At 41.1% G+C, this 13,765-nt stretch overlaps 1 long non-coding RNA gene and 3 other non-coding genes across 4 annotated transcripts; all 4 read right to left on the reverse strand.

Moving 5' to 3' along the window:
* Positions 1-3,937: 3,937 nt before the first annotated feature.
* Positions 3,938-5,670, reverse strand: LOC138395492 (uncharacterized). Its single transcript, XR_011235544.1, has 4 exons — positions 5,054-5,670; positions 4,732-4,797; positions 4,361-4,428; positions 3,938-4,130 (listed from the first exon to the last, which is right to left on the reverse strand). It is a non-coding gene; the product is annotated as an uncharacterized lncRNA (long non-coding RNA).
* Positions 4,225-4,296, reverse strand: LOC138396187 (small nucleolar RNA SNORD50). Its single transcript, XR_011235652.1, has one exon. It is a non-coding gene; the product is annotated as a small nucleolar RNA SNORD50 (small nucleolar RNA).
* LOC138396188 (small nucleolar RNA SNORD50) lies at positions 4,528-4,597 on the reverse strand. Its single transcript, XR_011235653.1, has one exon. It is a non-coding gene; the product is annotated as a small nucleolar RNA SNORD50 (small nucleolar RNA).
* Positions 5,671-11,400: 5,730 nt separating the features above from the next.
* On the reverse strand, positions 11,401-11,556 carry LOC138396225 (U1 spliceosomal RNA). Its single transcript, XR_011235681.1, has one exon. It is a non-coding gene; the product is annotated as a U1 spliceosomal RNA (small nuclear RNA).
* Positions 11,557-13,765: the final 2,209 nt, after the last annotated feature.

Below are 13,765 nucleotides of genomic sequence, written 5' to 3' on the forward strand. Positions count from 1 at the left end.
TCTTAGACCACTCACTCTCTTTTTCTCTTTTCTCTCTCCTTGCTGATCTAATCTTATGGCTTTAAATATACCCTCCATAAATTGATAACTCCTAATTTTATTTCTTCAGCTCAGACATCTCCCCTGAATTCCCGACTTGTATATCTTAACTGCCTATTCAAAATCTCAATTTGGGTATCACATGCCTTCTCAAACTCAACATGTTCAAAATCAAGCCTACAAGAGGACATTTTTGGGAGTGATGGATATACTTCTTATCTTGGTTGGGATATACCAAGATAGTAACATGGGTGTACACTTATTGAGAAACTTATCAAATAGAATACTTTAAAAAGTACAAGTTTTTGTACATGGATTATATTCAATAAAGAGGCAAGTACAAGTCAAAACAGTTTCCTGACCTCAATAAAGTGATACACTATATTTGCAAATGTTATCTTCTTCAAATGATGAACTTTATGTGTATTCTGAAATGCCTTTTCCATTATTACCTTACTCGTTAAGATAATTATAATTAAGTAGTCTTAACTAACAAGATAAAGTTCCCAGATAGGTTGGATTGTACTATGCTTGATTTGGTATTCTGTGAGATTAGGTCACTATTTCCTGTTATAACTCTGATAAACTCAGCTACATGGCATGCTGGCACCTCACCAGTGGACTAGTAATGAGGGGAGGAGGAGAGGACTCATGAGAATGGGACCAGGGAGTCTGGTTCTCATATTGAAAAAGTACCCTCTTCCCCTGCCCCAAGAGGGGCCATAAAATTTTCAAAACTTCATGACAAATTTGGGCTTCATATGATCTCTGTATGTACCCAAATATGTAGGACCCGTGAGGGGAAGCAAGAGTAGAGACAGTGGCAATACTCAGTATCTAAGTACCATGCTGTAAGTACTGTTTGGATCCAGAACCAAGCTTGGGAAGAAAGATAGGAAGGAGGGTCCCAATCCCAGAGAGGAAGTGGCAAATGTTAAGCAGGCTATCCTAGTAGGCTGAGAGTCAAATAAATGCTCTAATCCTAACTGGGAAATTGCTGTAAAAACCATGAAAACAGTTAAAAGCTCTTTCACATACACTGGGCAAACAGCAAAGATTGTGAGGTGTTAATCAGTTGAGAGGGTACTTGTTTGGGAAGTTAAGCACAGTGGATATTGGGTTTCTGGCAAGAGAACTAATTTTAGAAAGCATCAGATACTAGGTTTGAGCTTACTATATTTTAAGATTGCCTGGAAGCCAGGTGTAAAGAAGGAAAATAATTCCTCTTGGCTACAAGTTACTAAAGCTAGACATGTAAATTGTTGTTTTTTTTTTTTTTTTGAGACAGTCTCACTCTGTCGCCCAGGTTGTCATACAGTGGCTATATGTAATGATCATAGCTCACTGCAACCTTGAACTCCTGGGCTCAAGCGATCCTCCTGCCTCAGCCACTGTAGTAGCTGGGACTGTTGGCACATGCCACCATGCATGGCTGTTTTTTGCAAGGACATGGGCCTCACTACGTTGACCTGGCTGGTCTTGAACTCCTGGGCTCAAGCAATCCTCCCGCCACCACTGAAGTGCTGAGATTAAAGGCGTGAGCCACTGTACCCAGCCTGCTCTTTTTGAAACCAGTCAGAACCAAGCATATCCCAGTCTATTACAGTCATGTACCTTTAGGTGTCTACTGAGTTTTCTGTTAAGTTGCAGATATATTATGAAGGGTAAATTCCTTATTCAACTAACTTAAAGGTTCCTGATCTTAATTACTCTATTGCCTGAGTTTTAGTAACAAAAGGTATTACCCAGTCAGTATTGGTAAATTAGGTGGCTAGTAGAGACTAACATCCTCCGCAGGGTTTGAAAAACGCTATTTAGGTATTTATTAAAAGGTTTGAATCAGTAACAGAAACTGATGCTAATTACATGTTGAGCTTCCACGTGTACTTCCACGAAAATTGTACTTTTATGAGCCAACTCTCACTTTCAGGTGTGGATCCTTCAGTCAACAAAGACAAGAATTTCTGACTGTCTCCCTACTGAAAATGTTTTAGAGAATTCAAATGACACAATGGTCACATTTCTAACTTTCTTGCTCAAAAATCTTAGTAGGGGTACTTAACATTTTGGCCTTTTGCCCCGCATCTATCCAACCTTTTGGCACCCACATTGACAGAATGCGTCACTCTCAGCCTCTGGACAGTAATGCTTTGCTGAGTGTTTTATGCCTAAATGTATTATCTTCCCCACATTGGAATTGGTCTTGACTCAAATCCACTTGTTTCTCTTGTGTTTTGTATCTCTTAATAGCTTGCCTTTGATTTCTCGTTATCTTGTGCCGCTATTGACACAAAGAGATTCGTGTTTTTAACTCTGGTACCCTCGAAGAGCCTAGTATAGTACAGTGCATAAACAGAGTACTAATTTGGATACCGACTAAAAAATAATGACTTTAAAAGATCTACAGGGAAGCAAGGGAAGTAAAAACAGAAGCAATTGCAGAAAGAGGTCGGAGGGCTCCAAAGCCAAGTTGTCTATTTCACAACTTTGCCTTGTTTGGAAGCGTTTGCCAGGCTTGAGAAAAATGGAACTTTCCCCTGAAAGTTTGGTGTGGGATCTCAACAATTAGAGTCATTTACTGTAGAATATTAAGGGCCTTGCCCTGTTCTAGGTACTTGAGACATGTCAGTGAATGAAATGTAGCTCTTCTTGGCCCTTAAATTCTAAGATTTAGAATTTTAAGCATAAATTCTAGCAGGGGGAGAAAGAAGACAACAGACAATTTATAGAGTATGTCATAAGTTTCTAGTATAGCAGGGTGTAAGGGGGCATCAGAGATCAAGGGTGCAAAGGCAAAGTTTTTACATTCTATGCACACCATCTTACTGAATGCTCATGTGAAGGTGCACTTTTATCTCCAAATAAAAGGCAACACAGGCTGCCTCCTATTTGGTGGGATTAAGATTCTGAATTAACATTTAACATAACGGGTTATGTTAAATGACTTCTCCTTTCTAGATTTCAGCAAACCTTAAGGCATTGAAAGCCCCCATCTAACTTGGGCAATTACCTATTTAGATTGGCTGGCTCCCTCAAATTCATGTCTTAACTTCAAGGAGGCCCCAAGCTTCCTAATGAACAGTCCATGCAGGGCCTATTACTCTATTCTAATTCCCTGGAAAGTACTTGCCAAGATCCACTTCCCCGCAATACTTCGCTATGCAGTTTAGTTAACTAGTTATCCCTGATGCTCCAAATATTTACACTTTGCATTTTAATATGGCTGCAAGAAACATTTTTTGAGACACAAAATCAAACAGATTTTGAAAGGTAATGGGATTTGTTGCCATAACTTGACAAATTTTTTTTTTTAACAATGACACTTGAATCTGGGCTTGGCAGTAATTTATTCATGCAGCTATTTATGGAAAATGACCATGTAAGAGGCACAACCATCTAGGCTAGATCATATACTATTACTGTTTATACTAAATCTATTCTGAATAATGCTTGGCTAGCTTTAACCTAAATTGTGTCATCTGGAACCTTCACTCAAGACCCTGGTTAATCACAAACTTATTGTTGGGCAGTGCTCTCTTCTATTATCTTTAGCATCCCATTCTCCGCTTCTCAGCTTAAGCAATGGACTTAGAAAATTACCACAATTCGGTTAGTAACCACTTATTTTAATGCCTGGCATTTCCCCCCCAGTAATTCCTGTCTCTTCCTTTTGCTCTCACCTACCTTAATACAGAAATACTCAGTACCCTGCACAAAGCCAAGGTATTCCATACCTTATTTTTGTGACTGCCAAACTGAGTCATCATCTCTTCATAAAAACCCTACTAAGGATTATTACACAAGTCAGTGTAAAATTTCACTTAGTTTTAATTAAAATTATACATTTTAAGTTCCAATGTGTGACTAAAGGTAAAATATTCATTCAGAATAATTCAATTATAAGACTGGTTAAATAAAATTAAAGAATTTTCCATAAAAATTTCAGGATCTATTTACAAAATTAAAAAAAAAAAGATAATCCGAAATTGTATGTGTTCCTTTCATGTTCGTAAAATGAAGAGCTTTTCCCGGACGTCTTTGTTATCACCAGCTTTTCACATAAAAGACCAGCAAACTTCATGGTACTGGTCCTAGAAAAGGAAAAACATGAGATTTACGAGACCGCCAACATTACAATAGCTTATGTAAAGGCATTTTAAAAAAGTACTGTCCTTACAGTGGTCTATCTCAGAAGCCAGATCCGTATAGTTTTTTTTTCAACAGGAATTCAGGTTCGGGATAGGATCATCACAGATAAGACCAAGGACACAATATTCACTTAAACTGCTAAGCAAAAAATAAAAACCAAAACTCCACTCACAGAAATTGTTGCAATGTAGGCATTTCACAACAAGGTGGCCTCTTTCAACGGGCAGACAGCGACCCTCACTGTTGGCAGGAAAAAAAGCCAGTATCATGAACTATTGTGAACGTTAACTGTTATAAAATCCGTGCAACAAATTTATTTCATTTCGGAATATTGGTCTTATCTCAGAAGCCGAATCCGTATATGCTTTTCTTCAGGTAATCAGTTTCGGGATAGGTTTCATCACTGACTAGACCAATCATGCCTTATATACGCACACATACTACATTAAGCTGTATTTCAGTGATTATTTACAAGAGACCAAATTTAAGTAAACAGGGAAGAACTAGAGAATACTACAGAACTTACACAACTACTCAACTTACTTCCAAACGAAGCTGCTCGGCACTGACACCCGACATCTACAGCTTCATTATTCAACATCCAGAATGCTGTCCAACGACAAAAAATTTTCGTTCAGTCTACGTATGAACTAAACGTACGCTCAATTAGTAAGTACAAGGGCAACACATACATGGTTAACACAGGTTTTAACCAAGTCACGTTCCATTAAATATTCTCCTGTTTCTGGAACTTTCTCAGGCATCTAATATAAAGAAACAAATTTCAAATGACGCCTCACTCTCTATTCCTGTACATCAACAGGTTCACTCCTTCAGTTTGAAAATTAACCTTAACAGCTCTTACCTTAATATCTCCACGTAACTGCTCCGACATACCGCTGAAAAATAGCGCCATTGTTCTGCGGGGCACCGATGTTTAAAATTAAGCATTCTCACAGAATGCACTTGAAGATTTTTTCAAGCACGAAACCGCTCCCCTTCGTTCGTACGAATCGCACACAACGCCGCCTGAGAACGTAGCAGTCTCCTGCAGGGGCGAGGCTGCCCGTTTTGAAATAATCTGGCGACGGAAGGAAAGCGTTCGCCATGTTAGTAAAGGCCCCTTCCTCTTAAATTAGCCCTTCGCTCCAAATCCTGGAAGTGCGGTTTCCCGCGGCCGCTCGGGCTCGGCGTTGTCCGCTACCAGAGCCAAGCAACCCGGCGCGGGCGGACGACGAGGCCGATCCGCAGTTTCCTGACGCCTAAGCTCGAATTCTGCCCTGCACCACGACTCAAGCTCAGGACACGCGGCGGCCCGGCTGCGCGTTTCCCACGTGCAGGCTTTCAACAGTTCGCACTCTAAGCTCAAATCTCTTAGGATCGCTTCACATTAAATACTGAAACTACCAACCTTGGCCTGCGCCACCACCTTCCGCTTGGATAGGCGACCGCATTGCCCTGCTCACCCAACATGACACTAACACCTTGCAAATCCGACGTAAAAGACCGAGCTGCGTCCCCAGCAGTTCCCTATATAGCTTCTCTTGAGTCAGAAGAAGGCCGCCCCGCCCTCTCGCATCTATTGGGCGAGGGAGCAGAGGGGGCGTGGCTGTTTCCTGACACGAACGAGCGGGAGCGCGCGCGGCGGCTCTTTTTCTTCGTGGGCCCGTTCTGGGGCGTGGTGCGCGCGCCGCAAGTCCGGCGCGCGCCCGCAGGCGCACTGTGAGTCGTCGCTTACGAGTCTGGCAAGCGACCTGGCCCTACGTGGCGCGGGAGTGGCGCCAGAATTCAAACTAACAGCCGCAGTTGGAAACGAGGCTATCGCGTGCCCGGAGCCAAGTCCGCCCGGGCCCGATTGGGGCCGGGAGCGGACTTGAGTCCTGCAGCGCAGGGCGGCTTCACCTTAGGACCGACTCGGGAAGCCGGGCTTGCTGGCGGGCGGCGGGCGGGAGCGGGCGCCCAGCGGCGGCCGCTGAAGGAGCTGGCGAGCACTAGTCGCAGCACTCCGGGGAAGGGAAATTGGCTGCAGAAATGCTGGGGTGAAAAAACTGAAAGCGCCGCGTTTATCCGCCGCTGCACAGCGAGAGTACTGCGCCTCTCCGGAGGGCCGCCCAGCCGCGCGGCATGCGCCCGGCCGGGCCCTCAGTGGCGACAAGGCCCAACGGGAGCCCAGCCCACTTCTCGGTCCTTGCACTAGACACTGCCTTTACTCTAAAACCAGCCCATAGAAGGCTCCCAAGACAGCAAACCTGAGAGGTGAAACACTCCATTTCGCGGAGGAGAAAACTGAGGCCTGAAGCTGCTAAGAGATTTGCCTAAGGTTACACAGCTGAATTGCTTTGCTATTTGTAATTTCTTTGTACTAAATTAGTTATACTGAACACAGGAAGAAGAGTAATTTGAGAAGTATCCTTGAATAGTTTGTCCAGATGGCAAACTTAAAAAATTCAAAAGCAATGCTTTCGTTAATTTGCATAAACGGGTGAACGTATGTGTGTGCACACACGACATTTTAACATTTAAGCATTTGAAAAATCAAGTCTTGACTTACTTATTAATTAAAATTGTTTATGTGTAGGTTTATGGTCCTTCTCCTCTACTAGAATGTGTTTGAGGAACACTGATTTTGTGCGTTCCTGTTTGTTTTTCTGGCTTGGAACCGTGCCTTGCATGAAGCATCGATAGGTTGTCAGTAATTATTGGTTAAATGAATGAAAGAATTAATGAATGTACTCGGTGGCTTTTTAGAAAATTAGAATGAAGATCACACTCCAGATTAAAACGTAATAGTGAAAAGCAAATTTCTTTAACGGGAACAAAAATGATGAAATATTTACTTGACCGTGCATTGTGTCTTTTTTTATACTTTTAATGTACAATATAAAATTTGCATATTGCTTATACTGAAAAAAGCCTAAAACAGTACAAAAGGACATAAGAAGCAAAGTAAAAGTACGTTTCCCCATCCTTGGGAATCTTCTCCTTAGTTTTACTCTCCAGCAATAACCACTGTTAATAGTTTTTCAAACTTTCCATGCAAATACAGGTACATATTTTTTCATATACAAATGGGATCTATATGCTCTTATGCAACTTGCTTTTCCTTCTCATAAATACCATCGACATCTTTCCATATCAGTACACGTAGATGACCTTATTCTTTTTTATAGCCTGCATAGTATTCAGCTAGAGGTATCATTATTTAATCAATTGCCAATTTTTCACTATTTCAAACAGTGCTGAAGTGAATTATATTAATATCATAGTAAGCTTGTGGGAACATGTTTGCAAGATCGATTTCTAGAACTGAGTCAAAGGTTGTATGTACTTAAAATTGTGATACTGCTTAATTGTTCTCTACCCCCACGAAAAGTTTGTGTGTCGTGATTATATTTTGGAGTGTGTTTTGCTAACTGAAAAACACAGGTATGACTATTATGGTTTGGCAATTATTACATGATTAAAATTGAGAACTAATATTATCTTTGTTATCTTTGAATCACTGCTGTGCTAAAGACCATTAAAATCACGTGGTACAAAGCCATATAAAACAATGATTCCCTACCTTGACTTGTTAATATCAATTGAAACCTGATGAGCTGAAAAATATCAGATTTCTGGGCCGCAACCTGGAACTACCAAAGCAGAATCTCTAAAAGTGGGATCCAAGAATCAACATTTTAAATAAGCATCAGAATCAGTGCTGTCCATTCAGAATTATAACATGAACACAAGTGCAAGGTGCATATGTAATTTTAAATGTGCTAGTAGCCACTTATTTATTTATTTAATTTTAGAGATAGGGTTTCGCTCTGTTGCTCAAGCTGGAATGCAGTGGTGCAAACATAGCTCACTGTAACCTCAAACTCTTGGGCTTCTGTGATCCTTCCACCTCAGCCTCCTGAGTAGCTAGGACTACAGGCATGCATCACTAAGCCCAGATATTTTTTTTATTTTTTGTAGAGATGGGATCTTGCTATATTGCCCAGGCTGGTCTCAAACTCCTGGCCCCAAGCAATTCTCCCACCTATGCCTCCCAAAGTGCTGGGATTACAGGCGTGAGTCACTGTGCCTGACCTACATTTTTAAAAAGTAAAAAGAATCAGATGAAATTAATTCTAATATATTTCACTTGACCCAATATAACCAAAATATTTTCATTTCAACAAATAAACAATATAAAATTTATTGAGATATTTTCCATTCTTTTTTTATATGCAGTCTGAAATCTGGTGTGTATTTTGTACTTACAGCACATCTCAGTTTGGACTGTCTACATTTCAAGTGCTCAGTTGCCACACGTGGCTAGTGGCTGCTCTATTGGACAGTATAGATGTAGGGTGATTCATATACATGTAAAAGTTTGAGAACCACTGTCTTAGGAGAAGGGAGGGACTACATATGTGACATATTCCAGTCTTTGGAAAAAAAAAAAAAACCTTCCATCTTTCTTTTGACTCATAAACTAATAACCCTAAGAAAGGCAATGTTAAAATGAAATTAGTCCAAAGCCTGATTATTGACAACACTGCCTTCCAGTGAACATAGGCAATGACTGTGAAGTCAATACACAACTTTTTCAAGATGTTTATCTCTTTAAGGAACAGAACGACGAACTGAGGGGTGAAGCCCTTGTCATTGCTCCCACACCTGAAACAGCAAATTACTACCAAATATTTGAAGTGACTTAATAAAGACCATATAAAATGTCAACACTGAAATTAAAAGTATCCTTGAATAATTTATTATACTGAGAATAAATTCTCATATTCTGTAACAAACTTCCAGATAAGTTCATTGTTTTAATCAGTTTTTAAAGAAATGTTCACTGAGCCCTTGGTGCATACAGTGTGCTTCAGAGAAAGCTAATACGAATACACAGAAGTATTTGAACTTCTTGAAGGAATTTATAGTTCAGTGAAAGTGCTCACCTAACTTTCCACAGTTAGAAGTTAGTGCAACTCATTTAGATGAGATATTGTGAGGGATACCAGTATACTTTTGGCCATGGAAATGGAAGACAGGGAAGAGAACAACATATGGTGAGAACTTGTTATATGTCTGGTTCTTATGTGCATTAGATATTGTAATCTTCAACACAATTCTGTTATGTATTTTAAACTTTATATTAGAAGTGAGGAAAGTGAGGCATGGAGATCTCAGTTAACCAATGTTCTCAAATCTTTCTGACCCGAACTCATGATCATGTCACTGGGGCGTTACTGAACTGTGTTGAAGGAAGCAGTGATAGGATGTGATGATGAGCTGTAGGGGAAGAGAGGAAGTACAGGGACTCTAGGCAGCCAAGAGGATGGCAGCTCTATTGACAGTTGCTGGTTTGGGAACAGGGAAGAGAAGATAATTTAGTTAGCTCCTTTTTTTTTTTTTTTTTTTTTTTTTTTTTTGAGACAGAGTCTTGCTCTGTTGCCCAGGCTAGAGTGCCGTGGCATCAGCTTTGCTCATAGCAACCTCAAACTCCTGGGCTCAAGCGATCCTTCTGCCACAGCCTCCCGAGTAGCTGGGACTACAGGCATATGCCACCATGCCTGGCTAATTTTTTCTATTTTAATTGCCCAGCTAATTCCTTTCTATTTTTAGCAGAAATGGGGTCTCACTCTTGCTGAGGCTGGTCTCGAACTCCTGATCTGAAGCAATCTTCCTGCCTCGACCTCCCTGAGTGCTAGGACTACAGGCGTGAGCCACCATGCCAAGCTGATAATTTAGTTTTGGTTGTATTAAATTTTGGGTGGAACACTTGATTCCATCAGTGGACCATCCAGCGGACCATCAGAAATGTGGGCCTGTAGCCCAAAAGAAAAGTCAGGGCCAGAGAAGGACCATTTGACAAACACTAATGTAGACAGGATGACTGAAGCATATGAACAGAAAAGGGTGAAAAGAAAAGGAAAAAGGGCCAATAGCAGTGGCCTGGAATTATTCCAATAGTGTGTGCAGATATTCTGCAGTAGATAACCTTTGAAAATATAGTCAGTACACATAAGGATCTGGTTATGTAATGAGTGCATAAGAAAAAAGTACACTATTACAGCTTTTGGTTAAATCATGGGAGAAATATGTATACCAAGTTAAGTATTGTAAGCATAATTAACTTATTTCAAAGCAGAAAAAAATAGCCTTAAAAAAAGGAATTAAGGAATTCTGTCTCTTCGTACAATGTTCTTCCCCCACCCCTCCCCACTGTCTGAACTGCTCTGTAAACTCTAGGTTTGAAGGCAGGACAGACAACTGAAGATTTATGAATACTCCAAGAAATGGTAATGTTAAAGAGCTGAAGTAGGGAAAATATCTTGTATATGTGGAAACATTAAAGAGGCAGTTTGATACATGAGTCTGAAGTTCAGAGAGGTCAGGGCTTGAGTGTCATTGGCATGAGTAAGGGATTTAAAGCATGACATGAGTGAGATCATCAAGGAAAGAGTATAAATAGAGAAGAGGAGAGAGCTCAGGACAGAGCCCTGGATCACTCCAAACTTTAGAGTTCCAGTAGGGGACGAAGAACCAACAAAGGAGACCTCTTGAGGGGAAAATTGAAGGCTGTGATATCTCAGAAATGAATAATTTCAGGGAGAAATAGGTCAATTGGTTTGAATTCTTCTGAAAGATCAAGTAAGTTAACAGAAATGACCACTGGATTTGGTAACATGAAGACAGCTGGTGTCCTGTAAACACAGTCGCAGTGGAACAGTGATGGTGGAAGGTTCACCCAAAGAGGATTGGGGTGAAAATGAGGTGAGAAGACAGAAATGGGTCATTAGCTAGAGATGGAAATAATGTCAAAGGACTGTTTTTGTAAGTGGGAAATACTAGAGTATGGCAATATGTTAATGGGAATGCTTTAATAGAGAAATTTGTGATGCAGGAAAAAGAGGCTAAGGGATGAAAAAAGAAAAAAAGAGAGAGAACAGGGCTGATCCACAGAATAATATGGCTTTTGTTGTTAAAATAGGATAGATGAAATGAAAATTGATGGGAATCCTACTGAAGACCTCCTTCAATGCTATTAGACAGAGGTCTCACCAAATTAGAGGTGAAAGCTCTAATCTAAGCTATAAAAGGAAACAAAAAAAGAGGGCTCCTGGGATTGAAAAGATTTAGAATCCTATATAGCATCCTTCAAGCCCCTGAACAAAGAGACTACAGCTTCTCTCTGCCCTGAACAGGACAATCAAGAAGACAATTTTTTTTTCATTATAGGAGAAAGCACAAATGCAGTCCCCCACTGCCAAAAATTATGCAGTCAGGTTTGCCACATTTGGGGAAACCACAGAGATCAGCACACCCAGAGTGCAATGGATGAGCCTTGCCCTCACCTTGGTGATCATGATATTTCCCCTGTCAGGTAAGTATTAAGAAGACAGTTTTGACTATGAATATCACGAGACAGACAAAGAGGATGGGACCCTCACACATACCCCCACCTTATTCCTTTAAAACAAAAAGATTGGGAATAAAATCAAGGTCTCCAGGTTCCCATTGGACCCTATACCCCTGCCAAGATAAAAAGCAAATCCAAACTATTATGAGGCTCTTGGATACCAAAAGGCAATAATCCTAGGCCACGGAAGGGGTAAGAGTAAACTGAACATTGGAGGTCATTGCAATAGCTAATGCAATGACCTATGGCAGACAGACTAACATGTGCTTTTGGGTAGGGCCCTTTGGGCCATTTTGGTTACTGATGATCATGGTTCTCACTGCTGAATGCATTTTGGGTATTGACATTTTGGCTATTTGCAGCATCTCTGCCACCTCAGGGGATGTGCTCACTCATGACAAAGGATTTAAGCCACAACGGTGGGGTGTGTTCACTCCCACCCACTGCCTGAGTTATCCAAGCCCCAGCAGGTTATTCAACAAAACAGTACCACTTTCCAGGCAGAGAAAATGACATGACCCTGTTGATATAGAACTTGCTGCAGGCAGAATTGTTATGCATTACCCTTTTGCAGTTTAACAGCCTAGTCTAGACTGTAGAAAAGGCTTCAGGACCCCACAGGCTGACAGTAGACTCCCAAAGATTAAATGTTTAGATGCCTCTATTGGCCCCTGCAGTACGTGATATCATTGCTGTCACTGAAGCAATGGTGGCTCACACTGGAGACTAAAACACTATTATTGATCTGGCTAAGGCCTTCTTCTAGGTATTTTTGTGGGATAAAAATCAGGACCAATTTGTTTTCACACAGAATGACCTACATATACTTTTACTGTAGTTCTGCAAGGATATATCAGCTTCCCTACAAAATGCCACCAGTGGGTAAGGCTAGATCTGCAAGCCCAGTTACCCCCAGATGTTTTTGTCGTTCACTGTGTTGATGATGTCCTCATTGCTGGCCTAAGAAACAAATTGACCAGGCCCTACGTAAAGTCAAAGATACTATGAAACATGAGGCTGGGCCCTCAACCCTGATAAGATCTAGGGATCTGCTCAACAATTGCAGGTCCTGGGAGCCACCTGGCCAGTTATCAGAGGCATATTCTTGATAAAATCAAACAAAAATTGCTGTCCTTGGCAGCACTCACAAACAAGAAAGAAGCTCAACAGTGGGACTGTTTGGATATTGAGGACAGTATATACCACATCTGGGTATTTTTTTGGTCCGTTTTATCAAGATTACACAAACAGCAGCCTCCTTTAAATGGGCCCCCCAATAAAAACAGGCTCTAAAGGTCATACACCATGCAATGACTCAGTCTGTACCATTGTGGCCACTGGAGCCTGCCAGAACCATAGTTCTCAGCGACTCTCATCCATATAGATTGGGGCCTGTGACAACAAGAGACTGTTACTTGGATATGTTGACTCCTCGGGTTTTAAACGCATAAATTATCTGAGGTGGCTGCCAATTATAGCCCCTTTCAAATAGCAGCTCTTAGTCTGCTCTGGGCCCTGGTGAAACAATACCTGACCCCTGAATTGCTGTATGTGACCTTAAAACCTAAGCTGTCCATCCTCACATGGGTACTCATACTACTAATAAAATAAAACAAACTCAGCAAAATTCCATCATTAAATAAAAATGATACATCCAAGATGGAGTCTGATTTGGGCCCCAAGGGGTTAACCAATTCCGTAAATAAGCAGTCACCTTCCCAAAGGGGACTAATGGCCTGAAGGGGACACTTCCTTCCCTTCCTTAACTAAATGGGGCTCAAGGTTCAAAGATGTTCCAGCTGAATGCATGGATTGTTTCCCTGATAGATCTTTGAAACTCAAAGCTAATGGAGTCCAATGGGCTACTGTGGTCATCTCCCCAAGGATGGCCATCATCTAACTGGGATCAGACAACACTCTGTCCAATCGACCAAACTCCATACAGTAATGATGTCTATACAGGCGACTCCAACAGCAACTGTCTGCTACATATTTGCAGACTCATGGGACTTACAAATAGGCTAATCATATGGTCCAAAGACTAACAGATTAATGATTTGACCATGAAAGGCTCCCCTACATGGAAGTAAAAACAATCGTGGTAATGGCTTGCAAACTATAAAGCAAAGATGGACCTTTTATGCTCCCTATTACCCCCAAGCAAATGGGATAATAAAATGA

Source organism: Eulemur rufifrons, chromosome 15 (assembly GCF_041146395.1).
Source record: "Eulemur rufifrons isolate Redbay chromosome 15, OSU_ERuf_1, whole genome shotgun sequence".
In the NCBI taxonomy this organism is placed as follows: domain Eukaryota; kingdom Metazoa; phylum Chordata; class Mammalia; order Primates; family Lemuridae; genus Eulemur; species Eulemur rufifrons.